Here is a 21,468-nt window from a genome sequence, read left to right on the forward strand (position 1 = left end):
AGTTTTTGTTGCCATCTGGTTATAGAAAAGGAGATGCTGATGTGAGTGCTTTGAAATTCTCTAGTGAAATAGTCTCTGAAGAGGTGAGTCCTTTTGTCATTATTTGGTATCAGGAATATTTGTATCCTATCAAATGCCGTTGCTAGCATATTGCTAATCTAGTCTTAAGCTACCCATGACTTATAAGGGGGACACCTGTAACATGTTGTTTGTATTACTAGCAGGCTAACAGAATGTAGTAATGTGTGTCAGGTTAAACAAATCACTGACATATAGATGTGTCACACAGTAAATCCATATAGTTTGCTGTATACAGTAAACTCCCTTGGATTTACAGTCAGCCTTATGCTTTGGATTAATTTGCCCCTACGTTCTTGTGAGAGGGAGTAGAGCAATGTGATATGCATATGTCTTTAAGTAGGATGTGTCAACAGGATAAGGAGGGAGCTATGGCTGAGATTTAACTCCTATAAAGTGGGTGGAAAGGGTGTGCTCAACAAATTAGCAATAGAAATGAAAAATAGGTTAGGCAAGAAACTTCGTGTATTCAGGAATAATAGCAAAACCAGCCTTTTGCTGTACTAAACAAATCTTTTACTGAATCTTTTGCATACAGTAGGGTGCTGTTTAGATTTCAACAAAGGAGAAAGAGAACGGATATATTGCAATTCCCTTTCTCCTAATAGTGAACATGATAAAATTATGCCTTCAAATGTAGTCTTCTATTTATTTTTTTGTTACAAAACATACCCCCCTTTATTTACAAATAAAAGATACCACTGTGATCCTCATGCTCCAGGGTGAAATAGAGCTATTGACTGTCCTACTTTAGTGATCTTAGAAGGTAATTCCAGGAATTGGAAAGATCTTAATAGTTTGGGCCAAAGATGCATTGGGCGAAAAGAAGCAAGTTGTGTACTTGACACACCTAAAGGTACACGCAGCAGACTGCAGGCTTCACTCTGCCCTGGACACTTGACTGGCCTCGGGCCCCATCCAGCCTTCTGATTCCTGAAAGATCAGGCAATTTGAGCTTATAACTGCTATCTGGGAAGAGCTGTTTCAGGCCACTGGGGTATATTTTTCCCCTCTGAGATTTCTCTTTTGTGACGTCTGTGCCACGTGGGTTCATTTTAACTAGTCACAGCAAGTCTTTGTCTTGCTTCTCCACGGTTAGGCTTTGAAAATCAAGCTGTGGTCCCTGACGATCTCCAACAATAATAACTACAGATCATAATTGTCTCGTGGCAGTTATCTGGCTATTTCCATAAGCATGAGCTTAGTAGGAAGAATGCATCTTGATTTTGGGACCCTTTCTGGTGACGTGATTGGACAGCCACGGTGGGGAAGTGCGCAGCAGCCAAGAGTCTTCTCAGGGCGTGTTTTCCACGTCGTGTTTTCTCCGGGACAACATGGTCTGTGACGGCAGAAGTTGGAAGACAGTTAAAAGACACTCCACGTGCTGCCTAAGTATATCCTGCATTTGGCCTGAAAACGCAGGTTGCGTAGAGCCTTTCTTCTTTCATTCCCTCTGCCTCCCTCTGTCCAGCTTCTTCTGTTTTGAATTCTGATCAGTTTAAAGGTCAGAAAACTGCGAGTGTGCACGCACGCCTGCCTGGTTCTCTATGGAGCACAGGCCGGTCTCCTCCGCCGTCTCTGGTGGGCAGGCCCGCGTGGCCCTGCTTCAGGAAGAGTGGGATGGCAAGCTTGCAGTTCCCGGACTTTTCTATCATGGATGTGGTGAGAACCTCTTACTGTATTGTGATAGTTCCGTAGACATTACCCTAAGCATATGGCATAGGAAATTGTGGCAAATCTGTATCGTCCCTTTTACCAATAGATGTTTTAGCTCCTTAAAACCAAATTCGATTTTTAAATCTAAAAAAAAAAAAAAAAAAACATAAACATACACCATTTTCTCTCCATGCACAAGTATTTCAGTTGTAATGACCTTTTATGAACTTCCAAGTACTAGATTTAAGATTCAGTAATGATTGAAGTATATTTTGATTTGTGTTTTATTGAATCTGGGTCAGCATTTTCTTTGGACACTTAAAATGATGACTACTTAATTGTCACCATTGCTGTCCTTCTCTGAGAATAGTGGCTGTTTTCATTCTTACGCTAAGGGTGCCAAAAGCAGGGTCTGTGAAGTCCTCTAATATGATGGCTCTGACTGCCCTCCAGCGACCTCTGGAGATAATATTACAGAGCTTGTTGCCGTGGTGCTCCACCAACTGGCACTTTTTATTCCCCTATTAAAGAGGATGCAGATATGGTGGATTGTAACTTAATTATTACTTCTTTTGGTTCAGAAATAAGGGACAAGTATTAGTACTTTCCCCAAAAAGTTGGAAATAATCATCAAACACTTATCTGCAAAATCTAATGCAACTTTTGTTGAGAAATCTAGACTGTTTGGTAACTGCATTATTTTAAAAGCATTTTAGAGTAATAGGAGTTCTGAGTCGTACACCCTAGGCTTGCAGAGAATTTGTATAGAATTTTGCCTTTAGTGGATCATTTTAGAACTGAGACCAATACTTTTAGTTGAAGAAAGGAGAGGAGGAGAACTGGGTCTGGAATTCAGATCCCAATTTCCAGTTTATTTGATTTTTTTTTCCACTTATGCCAGGCATGAAAATAAAGTAAGTCCATGCTTTGGGTCCTTTGAAATTCTTTGTATTTTTGGAGCTGAAGCCAATTTATTAACATTCTTTGCCTGTCTCTTCTGCTGGTGTTTTCCATCTTCTTTGGGCTTTTAACCTTCTAATTTTTCTTTAAATTGCTCACAGTCTACTACTTTCATCCTTTTCTCTTTAGAGTGGTAGGAAGGGAAGAAAGTACTTATCCTGTTCTCTCATGTATGGCTACAGAGAGGAGATACTGCTTCGTTTCCCATGCTCCAACATCACTTCCCTTAGCCTGTGACATGAGAAGGTTTGTCCAGGGCCAGTCAGTGCTGACGTCTTGCTATCTGGGTTGACCTTGGCAAAGCAGCTGTTAGTAGCTATTTTCAAACACCTAAATCCATACTGGAGAGCAAGTAATTAAAACTTGGTAATTAGATCTAGTCTTTATATATCTGCACATTTAATCTTTCATATATCCAAAGAGGATTTGATCTCAGGAAATTGTCCCGTTGCCCCTTTGGCAAAAAGGGAGTTTGCGTTTTCCCACTGCTCCTATGTGGAGGGTCCCGTTAGTGGCCATGATGTGTGAGCCTGTGCCTGTGGCACGCTTGAGCCAGCTCAGATTGGAATTTTCCATTTACTCGAGGCCAGTCACTGGAACATCTGAAGCCATCAGAAGCTGGAATTTATGGAAAATTTTAGCACTGAGAAGTTCAGCATATCTCTGATTAAGAATGATCAGGTTTCACCAAAGGAAAGAGGTTGGCTTCACTGAGTCCCAAGAAAATGCGACCAGACTTAAACCCCGGCATGTCATGCCCTGGTGAGCAGCTGTGCGGTACGGCAAGGTGACACAGAGAACAGCTGTAGTCTTCAGTGTTATCTTGTTACTCGTGTTCTGCACAGGGAGACCTGTCTAAGGGACCTGATGGGCTAAACTTTGCTGCATTTGCCTTGCATCCCCGTCACTCACGTAGCTTGCACGGGCACTTCATGGCTAAACAGCAAGGATGATGAGAACCAAATATGTTCCTGTTCGTGGGCAGCAGCCCCTCCATCTGGGTGGGTTGCCACATCTTGCCTCCCCTCCTCTGTAGCTGTGCTTGGCTGAAGCACTTGCAGGCGGAGACTGGCTGATGGAGAAAGAAACCTCAGAGTGGAAATGGAGAATACACATGCTCATCCGAGGCTTCAAGGAGGTTGACAGTAAGGCAAAGCCTGAGTGTCCATGGGCCGCATTCCGGAGGAGTGTGATCATGCCCCTGTTAGGGACGAACAGTGAAGGCTATGGCATGGGTTCTAGATGCAGAAAGGCAGAGGTGCCTGAAGTGCAAGGTCCTGGCCTTGAGGGCCGGAGGTTCATCCAGGGTCTCCTTCAGGACAAAACGGGGGAAGTAAAAAGAATGCTGAAGTAACAGAGCCCAAATAAGCACTAGCTGCTCCCTAACCTAAAAAGAAAGCCAGATGAGGAAAAAGGACGAGGGGAGGGGGGCAACGAGGGAAAATATTTTTTAAACTATTTTCTCTTTGTATTTTCACATTGTTTCTAAGGTTAAGACACACATACACACCCTGCTCCCAACCCCGCACTGTGGTTCATTAAAGCAGAAAAATCTGTGTATGGCAACAATAACGAAGAGGGGAATGTAATTTACTTAAAATCTATGGGAAGTTTTAGGCCTGGTAATTAAGTCTTTGACATTGGATACTTCGAATCTAAATTGTACAAATTGCTGTGGAGCACTAACATCTGAATTTTTGTTTCCAGTTTTACTGAGAAATAATTGACATACACTACTGTATAAGTTTAAGCTGTACAGCATGGTGGTTTGATTTGCATATATTGTGAAATGATGCCTGCATTAGGTTCAGTTAACTCCATCTTCTCACATAGATAAAAAATGTTTAAAAAAGGTTGTGATGAGAAACCTTAGGATTTACTCCTTTAACGACGTTGCTATGTATCACAAGGCAGGGTTAGCTACTACTCATCCCTAGTGCTTATTTAACTTACAACTGGAAGTTTGTACATTTTAAAAAAATTTATTTAGATTTAATTAATGGGGCAGCCCGGGTAGCTCAGCAGTTTAGCGCCGCCCTCAGCCCAGGGCGTGATCCTGGAGACCCGGGATCAAGTCCCACGTCGGGCTCCCTGCATGGAGCCTGCTTCTCCCTCTGCCTGTGTCTCTGCCTCTGTCTCTCTCTTTCTCATGAATGAATAAATAAAATATTTAAAAAATAAATAAAATTAATGAATATATAGTGTATTATCAATTTTAGAGGCAGAGTTCAGTGATTCATCAGTTGTATGTAACACCCAGTGCTCATCACATCACATGCCCTCCTTAATGCCATCACCCGGTTACCCCATCTCCCAAGCCACTTCCCCTCCAGCAACCCTCAGTTTGTTTCCTATTATTAACAGTCTTGTATGGTCTGTCTCCCTCTCTAATTTTGTCTTCTTTTATTTTTCCCTCCAATCCCTTATGTTCCTCTGTTTTGTTTCTTAAATTCCACAAATAAATGAAATCATATAATTGTCTTTCTCTGACTGACTTGTTTCGCTTAGCATAGTACCTCTGTTTCTATCCATATCATTGCAAATGGCAAGATTTCTTATTTTGATGTTTGAGGAATATCACATTGTATACACAGACCACATCTTCTTTATCCATCATCTGTCGATGGACACTGAGGCTCCTTCCACAGTGTGACTATTGTGGACATTGCTGCTATGAACATTGGGTGCAGGTGTCCCGGCGTTTCACTGCATCTGTATCTTTGGGGTAAATCCCCAGCAGTGCAATTGCTGAGTTGTAGGGCAGGTCTATTTTTAACCCTTTGAGGAACCTCCACACAGTTTCCCAGAGTGGCTGCACCAGGTCACATTCCCACCAACAGTGTAAGAGGGTTCCCTTTTCTCCGCATCCTCTCCAACATTTGTGGTTTCCTGCCTTGTTAATTTTCCCCATTCTCACTGGTGTGAGGTGGGATCTCATTGTGGTTTTGATTTGTATTTCCCTGATGGCAAGTGATGCGGAGCATGTTCTCATGTGCTTGTTGGCCATGTCTATGTCTTCCTCTGTGAGACTTCTGTTCATGTCTTCTGCCCATTTCATGATTGGATTGTTTGTTTCTTTGCTGTTGACTTTGATAAGTTCTTTATAGATCTTGGATACTAGCCCTTGATCTAATACGTCATTTGCAAATATATTCTCCCATTCTGTAGGTTGTCTTGTAGTTTTGTAGACTGTTTCTTTTGCTGTGCAGAAGCTTCTTATCCTGATGAAGTCCCAATAGTTCATTTTTGCTTCTGTTTCCCTTGTCTTCATGGATGTGTCTTGCAAGAAGTTTCTGTGGCCAAGCTCAAAAAGGGTGTTGCCTGTGTTCTCCTCAAGGATTTTGATGGATTCTTGTCTCACCTTTAGATCTTTCATCCATTTTGAGTTTATCTTTGTGTATGGTGAAAGAGAGTGGTCTAGTTTCATTCTTCTGCACACGGCTGCCCAATTTTCCCAGCACCATTTATTGAAGAGACTGTCCTTTTTCCAGTGGATAGTCTTTCCTGCTTTGTCGAATATTAGTTGACCATAGAGTTGAGGCCCCATCTCTGGATTCTCTATTCTGTTCCATTGATCTATGTGTCTGTTTTTGTGCCAGGACCACACTTTCTTGATGACCACAGCTTTGTAGGACAACCTGAAATGTGGCATTGTGATGCCCCCCGCTCTGGTTTTCTTTTTTAATATTCTCCTGGCTATTCGGGGTCCTTTCTGATTACACACAAATCTTAAGATTATTTGTTCCAACTCTCTGAAGAACGTCCATGGTACTTTGATAGGGATTGCACTAAATGTGTAAATTGCCCTGGGTAACATTGACATTTTCACAATATTAATTCTTCCAATCCATGAGCATGGAATAGTTTTCCATCTCTTTGTGTCTTCCTCCATTTCTTTCAGAAGTGTTCTGTAGTTTTTAGGGTATAGATCCTTTACCTCCTTGGTTAGGTTTATCCCTAGGTATCTTATGCTTTTGGGTGCAATTGTAAATGGGATTGAGTCCTTAATTTCTCTTTCTTCAGTCTCGTGGTTAGTATATAGAAATGCCCCTGACTTGTGGGCATTGATTTTGTCTCCTGCCACACTGCCGAATTGCTGTATGAGTTCTAGCAATCTTGGGGTGGAGTCTTTTGGGTTTTCTATGGACAATATCATGTCATCGGCAAAGAGGGAGAGTTTGACTTCTTCTTTGCCAATTTGAATGCCTTTTATTTCTTTTTGTTGCCTGATTGCTGAAGCTAGGACTTCTAGGACTATGTTGAATAGCAGTGGTGAGAGTGGACATCCCTGTCATGTTCCTGATCTTAGGGGAAAGGCTTCCAGTGTTTCCCCATTGAGAATGATATTTGCTGTGGGCTTTTCGTAGATGGCTTTTAAGATGTTGAGGAATGTTCCCTCCATCCCTACACTCTGAAGAGTTTTGATCAGAAATGGATGCTGTATTATATCAAATGTTTTCTCTGCATCTATTGAGGGAATCATATGGTTCTTGTTTTTTCTCTCGTTGATGTGATCTGTCACGTTGATTGCTTTACAAGTGTTAAACCAGCCTTGCATCCCAGGGTCAATCCCACTTGCTCATGGTGAATAATCTTTTTCATGTACTGTTGGATTCTATTGGCTAGTATCTTGTTGAGAATTTCTGCATCTGTGTTCATCAGGGATATGGGTCTATAATTCCCCTTTTTGGTGGGGTTTTGTCTGGTTTTGGAATTAGGGTGATGCTGGCCTCATAGAACGAGTTTGGAAGTATTACGTCCCTTTCTATCCTTTGGAACAGCTTTAGTAGAATAGGTATTGTTTCTTCTTTAAACATTTGATAGAATTCCCCTGGGAAGCCAGGAGTTCTAGTGTCAAAGCATCGTCCAAAAATATGCAGGGGACAATCTCAATCTTTTGGCATCAGTTGAGACCTGATTTGTGACCCAGTATGTGGTCTATTCTGGGAGAAAGTTCCATGTGCACTTCAGAAGAATGCGTCTTCAGTTTGCCTTAGGATGAAATGTTCATATATCTGTGAAATTTATACAGTCCAGTGTATCATTCAAGGTCCTTATTTCTTTGGTGATGTTGTGCTTAGAATATCTGTCATTTGCTGAAAGTGCCATGTTGAAGTCTCCTACTATTAGTGAATGATTAAGTATGTCTTTACTTTGGTTATTAATTGATTAATATACTTGGCAGCTCCCACATTAGGGGCATAAATATTCATGATTGTTAGGTCTTCTTGTTGGATAGACCCTGTAAGTATGATATAGTGTCCCTCTTCATCTCTTACTAAAGTCTTTGTTTTAAAAATCTAAATATACCACACTGTCTTGATGACCACAGCTTTGTAGTACAACCTGAAATCTGGCATTGTGATGCCCCCAGCTATGGTTTTCTTTTTTAAAATTCCCCTGGCTATTCGGGGTCTTTTCTGATTCCACACAAATCTTAAAATAATTTGTTCTAAGTCTCTGAAAAAAGTCCATGGTATTTTGATAGGGATTGCATTGAACGTGTAAATTGCCCTGGGTAGCATTGACATTTTCACAATATTAATTCTGCCAATCCATGAGCATGGAATATTTTTCCATCTCTTTGTGTCTTCCTCAATTTCTTTCAGAAGTGTTCTATAGTTTTTAGGGTATAGATCCTTTACCTCTTTGGTTAGGTTTATTCCTAGGTATCTTATGCTTTTGGGTGCAATTGTAAATGGGATTGACTCCTTAATTTCTCTTTCTTCAGTCTCATTGTTAGTGTATAGGAATGCCATTGATTTCTGGGCATTGATTTTGTATCCTGCCACGATACCAAATTGCTGTATGAGTTCTAGCAATCTTGGGGTGGAGACTTTTGGGTTTTCTACGTAGAGTATCATGTCATCGGCGAAGAGGGAGAGTTTGACTTCTTCTTTGCCAATTTGAATGCCTTTAATGTCTTTTTGTTGTCTGATTGCTGAGGCTAGGACTTCCAATACTATGTTGAATAGCAGTGGTGAGAGTGGACATCCCTGTCTGGTTCCTGATCTTAGGGGAAAGGCTCCCAGTGCTTCCCCATTGAGAATGATATTTGCTGTGGGCTTTTCGTAGATGGCTTTTAAGATATCGAGGAAAGTTCCCTCTATCCCTACACTCTGAAGAGTTTTGATCAGGAATGGATGCTGTATTTTGTCAAATGCTTTCTCTGCATCTAATGAGAGGATCATATGGTTCTTGGTTTTTCTCTTGCTGATATGATGAATCATATTGATTGTTTTACGAGTGTTGAACCAGCCTTGCATCCCGGGGATAAATCCTACTTGGTCATGGTGAATAATTTTCTTAATGTGTTGTTGGATCCTATTGGCTAGTATCTTGTTGAGAATTTTTGCATCCATGTTCATCAGGGATATTGGTCTGTAATTCTCCTTTTTGGTGGGGTCTTTGGATACAGTCAACAAAACTCAAAGACAACCTACAGAATGGGAGAAGATATTTGCAAATAACATATCAGATAAAGGGCTAGTTTCCAAAATCTATAAAGAACTTATTAAACTCAACACCAAAGAAACAAACAATCCAATCATGAAATGGGCAAAAGACATGAAGAGAAATCTCACAGAGGAAGACCTAGACGTGGCCAACATGCACATGAGGAAATGCTCCGCATCACTTGCCATCAGGGAAATACAGATCAAAACCACCATGAGATACCACCTCACACCAGTGAGAATGGGGAAAATTAATAAGGCAGGAAACAACAAATGTTGGAGAGGATGTGGAGAAAAGGGAACCCTCTTACACTGTTGGTGGGAATGTGAACTGGTGCAGCCACTCTGGAAAACTGTGTGGAGGTTCCTCAAAGAATTAAAAATAGACCTGCCCTACGACCCAGCAATTGCACTGTTAGGGATTTACCCCGAAGATTCAGATGCAATGAAACGCCGGGGCACCTGCACCCCGATGTTTCTAGCAGCCATGTCCACAATAGCCAAACTGTGGAAGGAGCCTCGGTGTCCATCGAAAGATGAATGGATAAAGAAGATGTGGTTTATGTATACAATGGAATATTACTCAGCCATTAGAAACAACAAATACCCACCATTTGCTTCAACGTGGATGGAACTGGAGGGTATTATGCTGAGTGAAGTAAGTCAATCGGAGAAGGACAAACAGTGTATGTTCTCACTCATTTGGGGAATATGAATAATAGTGAAGGGGAATATAAGGGAAGGGATAAGAAATGTGTGGGAAATATCAGAAAGGGAGACAGAACATAAAGACTCCTAACTCTGGGAAACGAACTAGGGGTGGTGGAAGGGGAGGAGGGCGGGGGGTGGGGGTGAATGGGTGACGGGCACGGAGGGGGACACTTGACGGGATGAGCACTGGGTGTTATTCTGTATGTTGGTAAATTGAACACCAATAAAAATTAATTTATAAATAAAAAAATTTAAAAAAAAAATCTAAATATATGCTGTGCTTTCTTTTGAGGACCACTGAATGGTAAATGGTTCTCCAACCTTTCATTTTCAGGCTGTAGGTGTCTTTAGGTCTAAAAGGAGTCTCTTGTAGACAGCAGGTAGATGGGAACAGCTATCCAGTCTGAAACCCTGTGTCTTTTGATGGGATCATTTAGCCCATTCACGTTCAGAATAACTATTGAAAGATACGAATTTAGTGTCATTGTAATACCTACTCAGTCCCTGTTTTTGTGGATTGTTTCCGTGGGCTTCCTCTTTCTTTTGCAGGGTCCCTCTTAATATTTCTTGCAGAGCTGGTTTGGTGGTCACATATTCTTTCAGTTTCTGCCTCTCTTGGAAGCTCTTTACCTATTCTGAATGAAAGCCTTGCTGGATAGAGTATCCTTGGCTGCAGGTTCTTCTCATTTAGGACCCTGAGTATATCCTGCCAGCCCTTTCTGTCTTGCCAGGTCTCTGTGGAGAGTCTGCTGTTAATCTGATATTTATCCACATATAAGTTAAGAATCTCTTATCTCTCGCTGCTTTATGGATTTTATCTTTATCTTTGAAATTTGCAAGTTTCACTATTACATGTCAAGGTGTTCAATGGTTTTTATTGATTTTTTTTGGGTGGTCCCCTCTATCTCTTGGATCTGGATGCCTGCTTCCCCCCAGATTAGGGAAGTTCTCATCTATAATTTGTTCAAATATACTTTGTGGTCCTCTCTCTCTCTCCCAGCCTCTTCTGGAATCCCAATTAGACATATATTATTCCTTCTCAAACTATCATTTATTTTCCTCAGCCTTTCCTCATGGGCTGTTAATTTTTTTTCCCTCAGCTTCCTTCCTTTCCATCAACTTATCTTCTCTGTCATTCTTTCTTCCATCTCATTAACCTCGCAGTTAGAGCATCTAGTTTAGACTGTATCTCAGTTAAAGTATTTTCTTTTTATTTAGGCCTGATTAGATCTCTATTCTGCAGTAAGTTTCTAGAATCCTTTATGTCTTTTTCCAGAGCCACCACTAGTTTTATAATTGTACTTCTGAATTGTATTTCTGATGTGGTATTTAAATCCATTTTCCACAATTCTGTGTCAGAGAGAATTGCTTCTGGTTCTTTCTTTTGTGGTGAATTCTTCCTTCTAGTCATTTTATTCAGTGCAGAGTCTGCATGAGCGAGCAGAGTAAAAAATATCAATGATGATCTCAGTAAATACACCCCAGATAATTCCAAAGATGTCATAGACCAGAAAATAAAAAAGTAAAAGAGAGCAATAATAGGACCACTAAAGTGAAAAACAAATTTTAAAACAAAATAATAAGAATAAAAATCAAAAACAAACAAACAAAAAAGGATGGGGAATATTGGAGAGACAATATAATAGGTCCTGTGGGGACCTACGGGGTGATCCTCTTGGTTCTGAGTGTATTTTGTTCTGTATGTTAGAAGATGCTCAATTCCAAATTTATATAAACCAGCAACACTTACATAAAGACCCAACATCAACCACAAAAGCAAGATAAAAGAATGGGACAGAATGGGAAGGAAGAGAGAATATAGTCTCATAGAAGGAACCAACAGAGTATTCCACTTGGTTCTGGTTGTATTTTGGTCTGTGTGTCAGAAGGTACTAACTTACACCAGTATAAAACAAAATGAGTCAGAAAAAAACAAAAAACAAAAACCTATAACTCATGTATCTACCAAAATTAAATTGAATACATTGAAAAATGAAAGATTTGTGACCCAGTATGACCCAGAAATATTCTATATTACATCTAAGACATGTAACTGTAGAAATATGAAAGTCAAAAGGGAAAAAGCTTAAAAACAAAGAGTTGTTAAAATATTGTAGTTAAGGCAGGAAAAGAGAAAAAATATTGCAAATTTTTAACCTGAAATAACGAATCATAATGGGAAAAAAAAGTCTAGTTCTATATGCTATTTTTCCTCGGTCCTGGAGTTTTCCAGTGCTGCTTGTTCAGTAAACTTGCTCTTCCCCTGTTCTTCCAGCAGTTCTTCTGGGGAGGGGCCTGCTGTGGTGATTCTCAGGAGTGTCTGTGCCTGGGTGGAGATGTCCTGTCCCTCGCCAGGTGCTGGGCTCAGTCTGAGCTGTTTATCCTGTGAGGCCTCTGTTCTCTAGAGCCCACTCCACCCTCCTAAGGTGAAAGGTGAAAAGAAGAGAAAAAAAAATGTGGTGGCCAGATCTCCGGCTCTGGAGCCAAGAGCTCCCTGGGAGTAACTAACCACAGTCGTCCAGTCCACCCTGGCTGAGATGCTCCTGGGGGCAGGCCTAAGAGCCATCTCTGTCCTTTGTGGGCTTTAGGGCAAAGGGAGCTCTGGAGCCGGCCCGTGTAACCCACCGGCTTCCCCCAAATGCCCCAGAGGGTTGTGGAGCTCCAGCCATTTACTGAGATCGGACTGTGTCTTTGGGTATATTGAGGCTTCACTGGCTGTCCTGCATTTCTGCCCTATTTCCCTGCTGAGCACTTTTCATTCAGGGAAGACTTTGGGGCCCAGATTTCTAAAGTTCCCATTTGTCTTCCCCACTGCTTTCTTGCCGCGACTTTCCATGGCTCCCCTCCCTTGCCTTTCCTCTTCTTTGCTTTTCTGCCTTGTGGAAGAGATAGCTTTTCTCTCTGTAGCATTCCAGCTCTTCTCTCTTTATATCTCAGGTTGAAATCATAGGTGTTCAGGATGGTTTGAAAGTTATCAAGGTAAGTTGGGGGGACCGGATCAATCAAGGACCCCTACTCTGCCACCATCTTGCCTCCTGAACTCCCTTCCCTTCTCTTTATTTTTTTGAGGATTCTCCATACAATTTTCCATGTAGCTGCTCCAATTCACTGTCCCGCGAACAATGCATGAGGTTTCCCTTTTCTCTATATCCTTGCCAGCATTTGTTATCTCTTATCTTTTTGATGATAGTCATTCCAACAATTGTGAGGTAGTATCTCATTGTGGTCTTAATTTGCATTTCCCTAATAACTAGTGATGTTGAGCCTCTTTTCATGTGCCCATTGGCCTTTCATATGTCTTCTTTGAAGAAATGTTTACTCATGTCACTTGTCTATTTTCTAATTGGGTTGTTTTTGTTATTGAGTTATAGGTGTTCTTTATGTATTTTGGATATTAACCTCTTATCAGATATATGGCTTATAAATATTTTCTTCCATTCCGTAGGTTCTTTTCATTTTGTTGATGGTTTTCTTTTGCTGTGCAGAAGCTTTGTAGTTTGATGTAGTCCCACTTGTTTTTATCTTATGTTGCTTGCACTTTAGGTGTGGTTCCCAAAAAATCATTACTAAGTCCCCTACCAATGAGGATTTTTCCTATATCTTCTAAGAATTTCATGATTTTAGGTTATAAGTCTTTAATCCATTTTGAATTAATTTTTTTTTCATTTTGAATTAATTTTTGTTAGTGGTATAAGATAGAGGTCAAGTTTTATTCTTTCACATGTAAATGTCCAGTTTTTCCAGCAGCATTTACTGAAAAGTCTGTCTTTGTTGTGTATTCTTGACTTTCTTGTCAAATACTAGTTGACTATATATTCTTGGCTTTATTTCGGGGCTCTTGATTCTGTTCCATTGGTTTATTGGCCTGTTTTTTTTTATGCCAGTGCCATACTGTTTTAATGACTATAGCTTTATAGTGTACCTTGAAATTATGAGGTGTAGTGCCTTCTGCTATGTTCTTTCCCAGGATTTCTTGGGCTATTTTGTGATTGCATACATATTTTAGGAGTGGGTTTTTTTTTCTATTTACATAAAAAACGCCATTGGAATTTTGATAAGGATTGCATTGAATCTATAGATGGCTTCTGGTAGTATTGATATTTTAACAATGTTAATTCTTCTGATCCATGAACATGGGATATTATTCATTAATGTCTTCCTCAATTTATCAGTTTATAGTTATATCAGTCTTATAGTTTTCAGAGTAGAGCTCTTTTATGTCCTTGGTTAAATTTATTTCTTATTCCTCAGTATTGTTTTTGATGAAGTTATAAACGGGATCAATTTCTTTATTATTTTTTCAGAAAATTCATTGTTAATATTAGAAAAATCATTGTAAGTATATAGAAATGCTACTGATTTTGTATGTTAATGTTATATCTTGTACCTTTACTGAATTTGTTCATTAGTTCTAACAATGTTTTTGGTTGAGACTTTAGGATTCTCTGTATATAAAATCAGAGCATCTGCAAATAGAGACAATTTTATTTCTTCCTTTTTTTTTAAGATTTGTTTATTTATTTGTTTTGAGAGAGAGAGGGGGAGGGAGGGAGGGAGAGACAGTGAGCAAGCATGAGCAGGAAGGCAGAGGGAGAGGGAGAGAGCATCTCAAGCAGACTCTGAGCCAAGCACAACCCGAACTGACATCAAGTCAGACACTCAAGTGACCACACCACTCAGGCACCCCCTTCCTTTTCAATTCTAATAACATTTCTTTTTCTTGCCTGGCTGCTCTGAATAGGGCCTCTAGTATTGTGTTGAATAGTAGTGAGAGTAGGTAATTTGCCTGTGTTGGACCATCCTTGCATCACAGGGATAAATCCCACCTCATCACCGAGAATGATCCTTTTAGTACTGCTGAATTCATTTACTAATATCTTGAGAAGTTTTGCATCTCTCTTCATCAGGGACATTGACCTCTAGTTTTATTTTCTGGTGTCCTTATCTGGCTTTGGTATTAGGGTAATGTTGGCCTTGTGAAATAAGTTTGGGAGTATTCCTTCATCTTCAGTTTTTTGGAAGAGTTTGAGAAGAATTGGAGTTAATACTTTAAATGTTTGGTAAAATTCACCAGCAAAACCATCTGGTCCTGGGCTTTTCTTTTTTGGGACAAAGAAAAGAAATCAGTAATTTTTATTACTGTTTCAATCTCCTTCCTGTTGGTCTGTTCAGATTTCTTATTTCTTCCTGATTATCTTAGAACTTTGTATGTTTCTAAGAATTTTTCCATTTCTTCTAGGTTATCCACTTTGTTGGCATGCAGTTGTTCGTAATAGCCTCTTATGATTGTTTGAATTTCTGTGCTATCAGTTTCCCTTCTCATTTACAATTTTGTTAATTTGGTCTTTCTCTTTTTTTCCTTGGTTTGTCAATTTCATTTTATCCCTTCCAAGAGCCAACTTTTAGTTTGGTTAATCTTGTCTATTGTTTTTCTGTTTTCTGTTTCATTATTTCTGCTCTGATTTTTATTATTTCCTTCCTTTGGCTAACTTTGGGCTCAATATGTTCTTTTCTAGTTCCCTAAGGCATCGAGGTGAGTTATTTATTTGTTAATATGGGCATTTATTGCAATGAATGTCCCTATAAGAACTGCTTTTGTTGCATCCTGTATATTTTGGTATTTTGTGTTTCCATTTTTGTTTGTCTCAAGAAACTCTTATTTCCCCTTTTAATTTACTCTGGTGCCTCTTTCTTTCACTGGCATTTTAAGCTACAGTTGTTGAGTGAAGACAGCATTCCAAGGTATAAAGTACTAAGTCTATAGTAACTGGGCAAATGCTTTTAAATTAAATCTAGAACATGGATGTTATAACAATAGCAGCTCCTTTCATTGAGGGTCCTGCATGGCAAGCACACCCTGTCCCCAGTCTGTCCAGTGGGTGTTCCTGGTGGACAGGTAGCATTGAAAAGCTATGGCCCATCAGAGACATTAGTTTGAGATAAGGCTAATATTGAACCACATAGGTCTGTGGGATCCAAAATATGTGCTGCCCTTTAATTGTAAGTAGGAAATCTCACAGAAGTGGAACAGATGCCAAATCACCTGGGAGTCCATGCCAAAGATGGGAGTGACAAACGGTACCCTCGTCCAGGTAGCAGCTCCCGGCAGATGACCAGTGAGGAGGAGTTGGGGTCACCTGGCCGCGCAGTGGGGGAGATGGGCCTTCGTACTCGGCTTCAAAGCATTCTTACTCTGTTTGCTGGTGTAGCTTGCTGGAACCTTCGGTGCTTGCAGATACAGGTCGCGGTAGCCACGGTACAACTCCATGCGAGTGGCTTTGCACACAGGCCAAGCTCTGTGGGAGCTCCTGTTACAGCTAGCTGAGTGCATGTGCACGCTTCCTGCCAGGCCCTTGGCAAGGCTGCGTTTCACCCCACGATGCCGGGTTCAGATGATGGAAACTGCAGCTCCTGGCATTCCTCATGCTTCAGAAAAGTCCGTGTGTAAAGTGAGGCCAAGGAGGTTCACAGACGCTGAAGTCCCAACAGACACGTGACACTGAAACAACCTCACGAAGGCACAGGCTGCTATTTTTTTTTAAAGATTTTATTTATTCATGAGAGATGCACACAGAGAGAGAGGCAGAGACACAGGCAGAGGGAGAAGCAGGCTCCAGGCAGGGAGCCCGATGTGGGACTCGATCCCAGGACCCCGGGGTCACGCGTGGGGCTGAAGGCGGCCTGAAACTGCTGAGCCTCCCGGGCTGCCCAAAGTTGCTATTTCAAGAGGAAAATTTGAATCCAACTCCAAAGCCAAACAGTGCGCTGAGCAGCCTGACTGGCTGGTGATGGACATTGTGGGCAGGGGTGGGTGTGGGGCCGCAGACTGCTACCCAAGGCCGCAGAGGGCGGGACGGGGCACGGGGGTGGGGGGGGCAGGATGGGGCGAGGACACCCCCCCCGGTGGCACCAGGATGCCCCCCGCCGTGTCGGCCCCAGGACTGGACCCCAGACACGCCTCCTGCGTGGGGCCCGTCACTCAGTTGCAACCCCGGGGACCCCTGCCCGGAGGCACCTGCCATCCAGGCCCCGTGGCCACGGGCAGGCCCCGCAAGTGCGACCTGAGTCCCTGCAGCACCTGCTCCAATGGGAAAGTCGCACCAGTGTCAGCTTGGCCCGCGGACAGCAAGTGCGGGGGTGCCCTGGAGCATTTCTCGGAAGGTCCACTGAGTAGGCCAGAGAATCTGTCGAGGGCCTAGCGTGATTCACCAGTGACATTTGCTGTTTTAAGGAAAATATATTATTTTTTTAAAGATTTTATTTATTAAACAAAAGCAAAAATGAACTATTGGGACTTCATCAAGATAAGAAGCTTTTGCACAGCAAAGGATACAGTCAACAAAACTACAAGACAAACTACAGGATGGGAGAAGATATTTGCAAATGACATATCAGATAAAGGGCTAGTTTCCAAGATCTATAAAGAACTTCTTAAACTCAACACCAAAGAAATAAACAATCCAATCATGAAATGGGCAAAAGACATGAAGAGAAATCTCACAGAGGAAGACCTAGACGTGGCCAACATGCACATGAGGAAATGCTCCGCATCACTTGCCATCAGGGAAATACAGATCAAAACCACCATGAGATCCCACCTCACACCAGTGAGAATGGGGAAAATTAATAAGGCAGGAAACCACAAATGTTGGAGAGGATGTGGAGAAAGGGGAACCCTCTTGCACTGTTGGTGGGAATGTGAACTGGTGCAGCCACTCTGGAAAACTGTGTGGAGGTTCCTCAAAGAGTGAAAAATAGACCTGTCCTACGACCCAGCAATTGCTCTGCTGGGGATTTACCCCAAAGATACAGATGCAGGGAAATGCCGGGACACCTGCACCCCGATGTTTCTAGCAGCAATGTCCACAATAGCCAAACTGTGGAAGGAGCCTTGGTGTCCATCGAAAGATGAGGATAAAGATGTGGTCTATGTGTACAGTGGGATATTCCTCAGCCATTAGAAATGACAGGTACCCACTATTTGCTTTAATGTGGATGGAACTGGAGGGTGTTATGCTGAGTGAAATAAGTCCATCGGAGAAGGACAAACATCATATGTTCTCATTCATTTGGGGAATATAAATAATAGTGAAAGTGAATATAAGGGAAGGGAGAGGAAATGTGTGGGAAATGTCAGAAAGGGAGACAGAACATAAAGACTCCTAACTTTGGAAAATGAACTAGGGGTGGTGGAAGGGGAGGAGGGCAGAGGGTGGGAGTGACTGGGTGACGGGCACTGAGGGGGGCACTTGACGGGATGAGCACTGGGTGTTATTCTGTATGTTGGCAAATTGAACACCAATAAATCATAAATTTATTATTTAAAAAAAAGAGTTTATTTGACAAAAGAAAAGAGATAGTGAGCAGGGGTGAGCACAAGCAGGGGGAGCAGCAGGCTCCCCGCAGAGCAGGAGGCCGATGTGGGACTCAACCCCAGGACCCCAACCCCAGGACCCTGACCCTAGGATCTGACCCCAGTAGCCCGACCCCAGTAGCCTGACCCCAGGACCCAACCCCAGGACCCGACCCCAGGACCCTGGCACCATGCCCGAGCCACCGGGCGCCCTGTGGTATCCTTTTCTTATAGCTGTTTTCCTCCTCACACCTTTGTAATCCCCTTTCCAAAAACAATTCAGGGTTGCCTGGGTGGCTCAGTCGGCTGCGCATCCAACCCTTGATTTCCGCTCGGATCACGTCGAGGCAGGAGCTGGGAGTCCCGGGTCAGGCTCCAAGCCCAGCCTCATTTTCTCTCTCCGACCTAGAGGTCTAATTAAAAAACAAAACACAACAAAAATCAGAATCTAAAAGGGTGTTATTACCAACAAGTATTTCATATGACACTTTTAAGATTTGTTTCCAAAGTCCTGTTCTGAAGTTCATTGCTAACGTAAACATGCAGAAATTGTTTTTTGCAACCATGCTCAACTCACTTATTCTAATAATTTGGTAGCTTGTGCGAGGTTTTGTGCAAACACAATTATGTCATCTGTGGATCTCTATACTTGATTAGAGATAATGGCATTCTAATCTCACGTGGAGTCCTTTTGCCACAGGATCCCAGCCCGGACCCGAGGCGCCTGTCTCCAGCTGGAACCGCTCCCGCTGCGGGCTCTTGCTCACGCCCTGGGCTTGGCTGCCTGGTGTCTCCGGGGCACCATCCCCAAACCTTGGCTCAGGCTCCGCCCGCCGGGAGGCCCTCAGATGATCTGCGAACACGTCCACGGAGAACCTGGGCTTGAGGAAAGGTTAGCTACAAAAAAATAAATGTATTTCTTTGAGACTAGATTTTAAAACCCATGTAGTTTCCCCTGCGCATATGCGCTTTGTTTTTGAAAGACTGCAGAAGACAAAAGCAGGAGACCCCGTGTATCGCCGATTAGTCTCCGGGAGCTTGTGCTATGGTGGGACCACAGCTCTAGGAACAAGCAGGAAAAGCAGATTCCGTGGCCAGCAGCACTTAGAGCGACATCTTTCTTTAAAATATTGCAGTTACAGGGATCCCTGGGTGGCTCAGCCGTTCAGTGCCTGCCTTTGACCCAGGGTGTGATCCTAGAGTCCCGGGATCAATTCCCGCATCAGGCTCCCTGCCTTGAGCCTGCTTCTCCTCCCTCTGCCTCTCTCTGTGTCTCTCATGGATGAATAAATAAAATCTTAAAAAAAAAAATAATAATAAATAAAAAATAAAATAAAATATTGCAGTTACAGACTTCGGGTCTAGGACCTACGTCACCATTGCTCAGTTAAAAGAGGCAGATACACAACAGAACTATTTCTCTGCATATAACCGGGAATTATGTTGAAGTGAGCACACACAGCTGTTAGAAACCTCCGTGACTTGTGATGATGAGAACGCAAGTGCACGTGAACTACCAAAAAGTCCCAACACGGTTGTACTCTCGTAGGCAGCTGCTTTGGAGTCACAAGTAAATGCGTAATGATATGAATAGTGTTGTACACATTTAAGTATAGCTTTCAACTAGACAAAAACAGAAAATGTGATTTTTGAAAACCATGAAATGAAAAAATAGCGATAGAGAAACGAAGCACATTGAAAGGAAGCCGTATGGTTCAGAGTAAAGGTCGGGCCTCCATCAGCTCTGCAGAAAGGAAGCCCCGGCGGACACGTGAGCACCTGGCTCTGGCGCAGCCGCTCTGGACGGGCGGGAAGCCTGGGAGTGGCGCTCCGCGGAGGGCCCTGGCTGCCCAGGCCGCACAGAACCCGAGGGGGCTCGGGGGCAGTGGGGGGCAACAGGGAGCAGCGGGGGGCAGCGGGGAGCAGTGGGGGGGCAGCTGGGGACAGCAGGGGCAGCCAGGGACAGTGGGGGGGCAGCGGGGGCCAGCGGGAGGCAGTGGGGGGACAATGGGGGGCAGTGGGGGACAGCAGGGGCAGTGGGGGGACAACAGGGAGCACCTGGGGACAGTGGGGGCACCTGGGGGGCAGTGGGGACACCTGGGGTGCAGTGGGAGCAGTGGGGGGGGGCAGCGGGGAGCAGCTGGGGGCAGTGGGGAGCAGCCAGGGGCAGCAGGGAGCAGCCGGGGACAGCAGGGGGCAGCGGGGGGCAGCAGGGGGCATCAGGGGCAGCCGGGGGCAACAGGGGGCAGCTGGGGGCAGCTGGGGACAGCGTGGAGCAGGCTGGGACAGCAGGGGGGCAGTAGGGAGCAGCTGGGGACAGCGGGGAGCAGCGGGGGGCAGCCGGGGGCAGTGGGTGACAGTGGAGGGCAGCCGGGGGCACTGGGGGCAGCCGGGGGGCAGCCAGGGACAGCAGGGACAGGGCCCAGGCCCCGGAGGAAGGTATCGGGTGGGGCCCTCTGGGAACAGGTGTGGCGAGCAGGTGGTAGGTGGAGGCCAGGTGGGGCGCCCCGGTAATGCCTCCCTGGGGGGGCAGGGCCTCTCCTATGACTCAGATGAGATGTGCCACCAAGCAAACAGAAAACGGTCGGTCCATCAGAGTCACCGTCCTCTGGGGACGGACTGAGGTGGAAACACGGTCCAGTGCGACGACCCAGGTTGCACGGCACCCAGGTCAGCAGTGGTTCCGTGAGGCGTCGGGGGCCTTTCTTTTTCTCCTTTCGGTATCAGAACCTTCGAAGGTCTGTGCAGGGGCCCCGGTGCCCGGGTCGGGCTGGGGGACAGATGCTGAGTGACAGGTGTGGCCGCTGAGGGACTTGCTCCCCGAGGGCAGCGGCAGCTTGGCGGGGTCACAGGGTCAGCGGCACGAGCCCTCGAGGGGTCTTCACCAGAGCTGGTGGCCGAGTCTCCGTGGTGACAACCTGAACCGATAGTCTGGCCAAGGCGGGTCTCCAAGGGGACTTGTCTTCCTGACATTCCCCGGCTCTCAACCCGCTGGCTGCGCAGCTTCCGAGGTAGCAGAAAAGGCCCAGAGGGATCAGAGCCCAGATGCCTCGAGGGCCCCCCCACTGGAGGCCCTCCCTCGCCCTGGATAGACCCCTGCACTGGATGCCCCCCTACTGGAGGCCCCCCCACTGGAGGCCCCCCTGCACTGGTCGGATCCTCCCCACACTGGACAGACCCTCCCTGCACTGGACGGACCCTCTCCGCACTGGACGGACACCCCCACTGGACGGGCCCCCGGCAGGCCAAGGGCTT

This window comes from Nyctereutes procyonoides, unplaced genomic scaffold, assembly GCF_905146905.1.
Source record: "Nyctereutes procyonoides isolate TBG_1078 unplaced genomic scaffold, NYPRO_anot_genome, whole genome shotgun sequence".
Classification (NCBI taxonomy): Eukaryota; Metazoa; Chordata; class Mammalia; order Carnivora; family Canidae; genus Nyctereutes; species Nyctereutes procyonoides.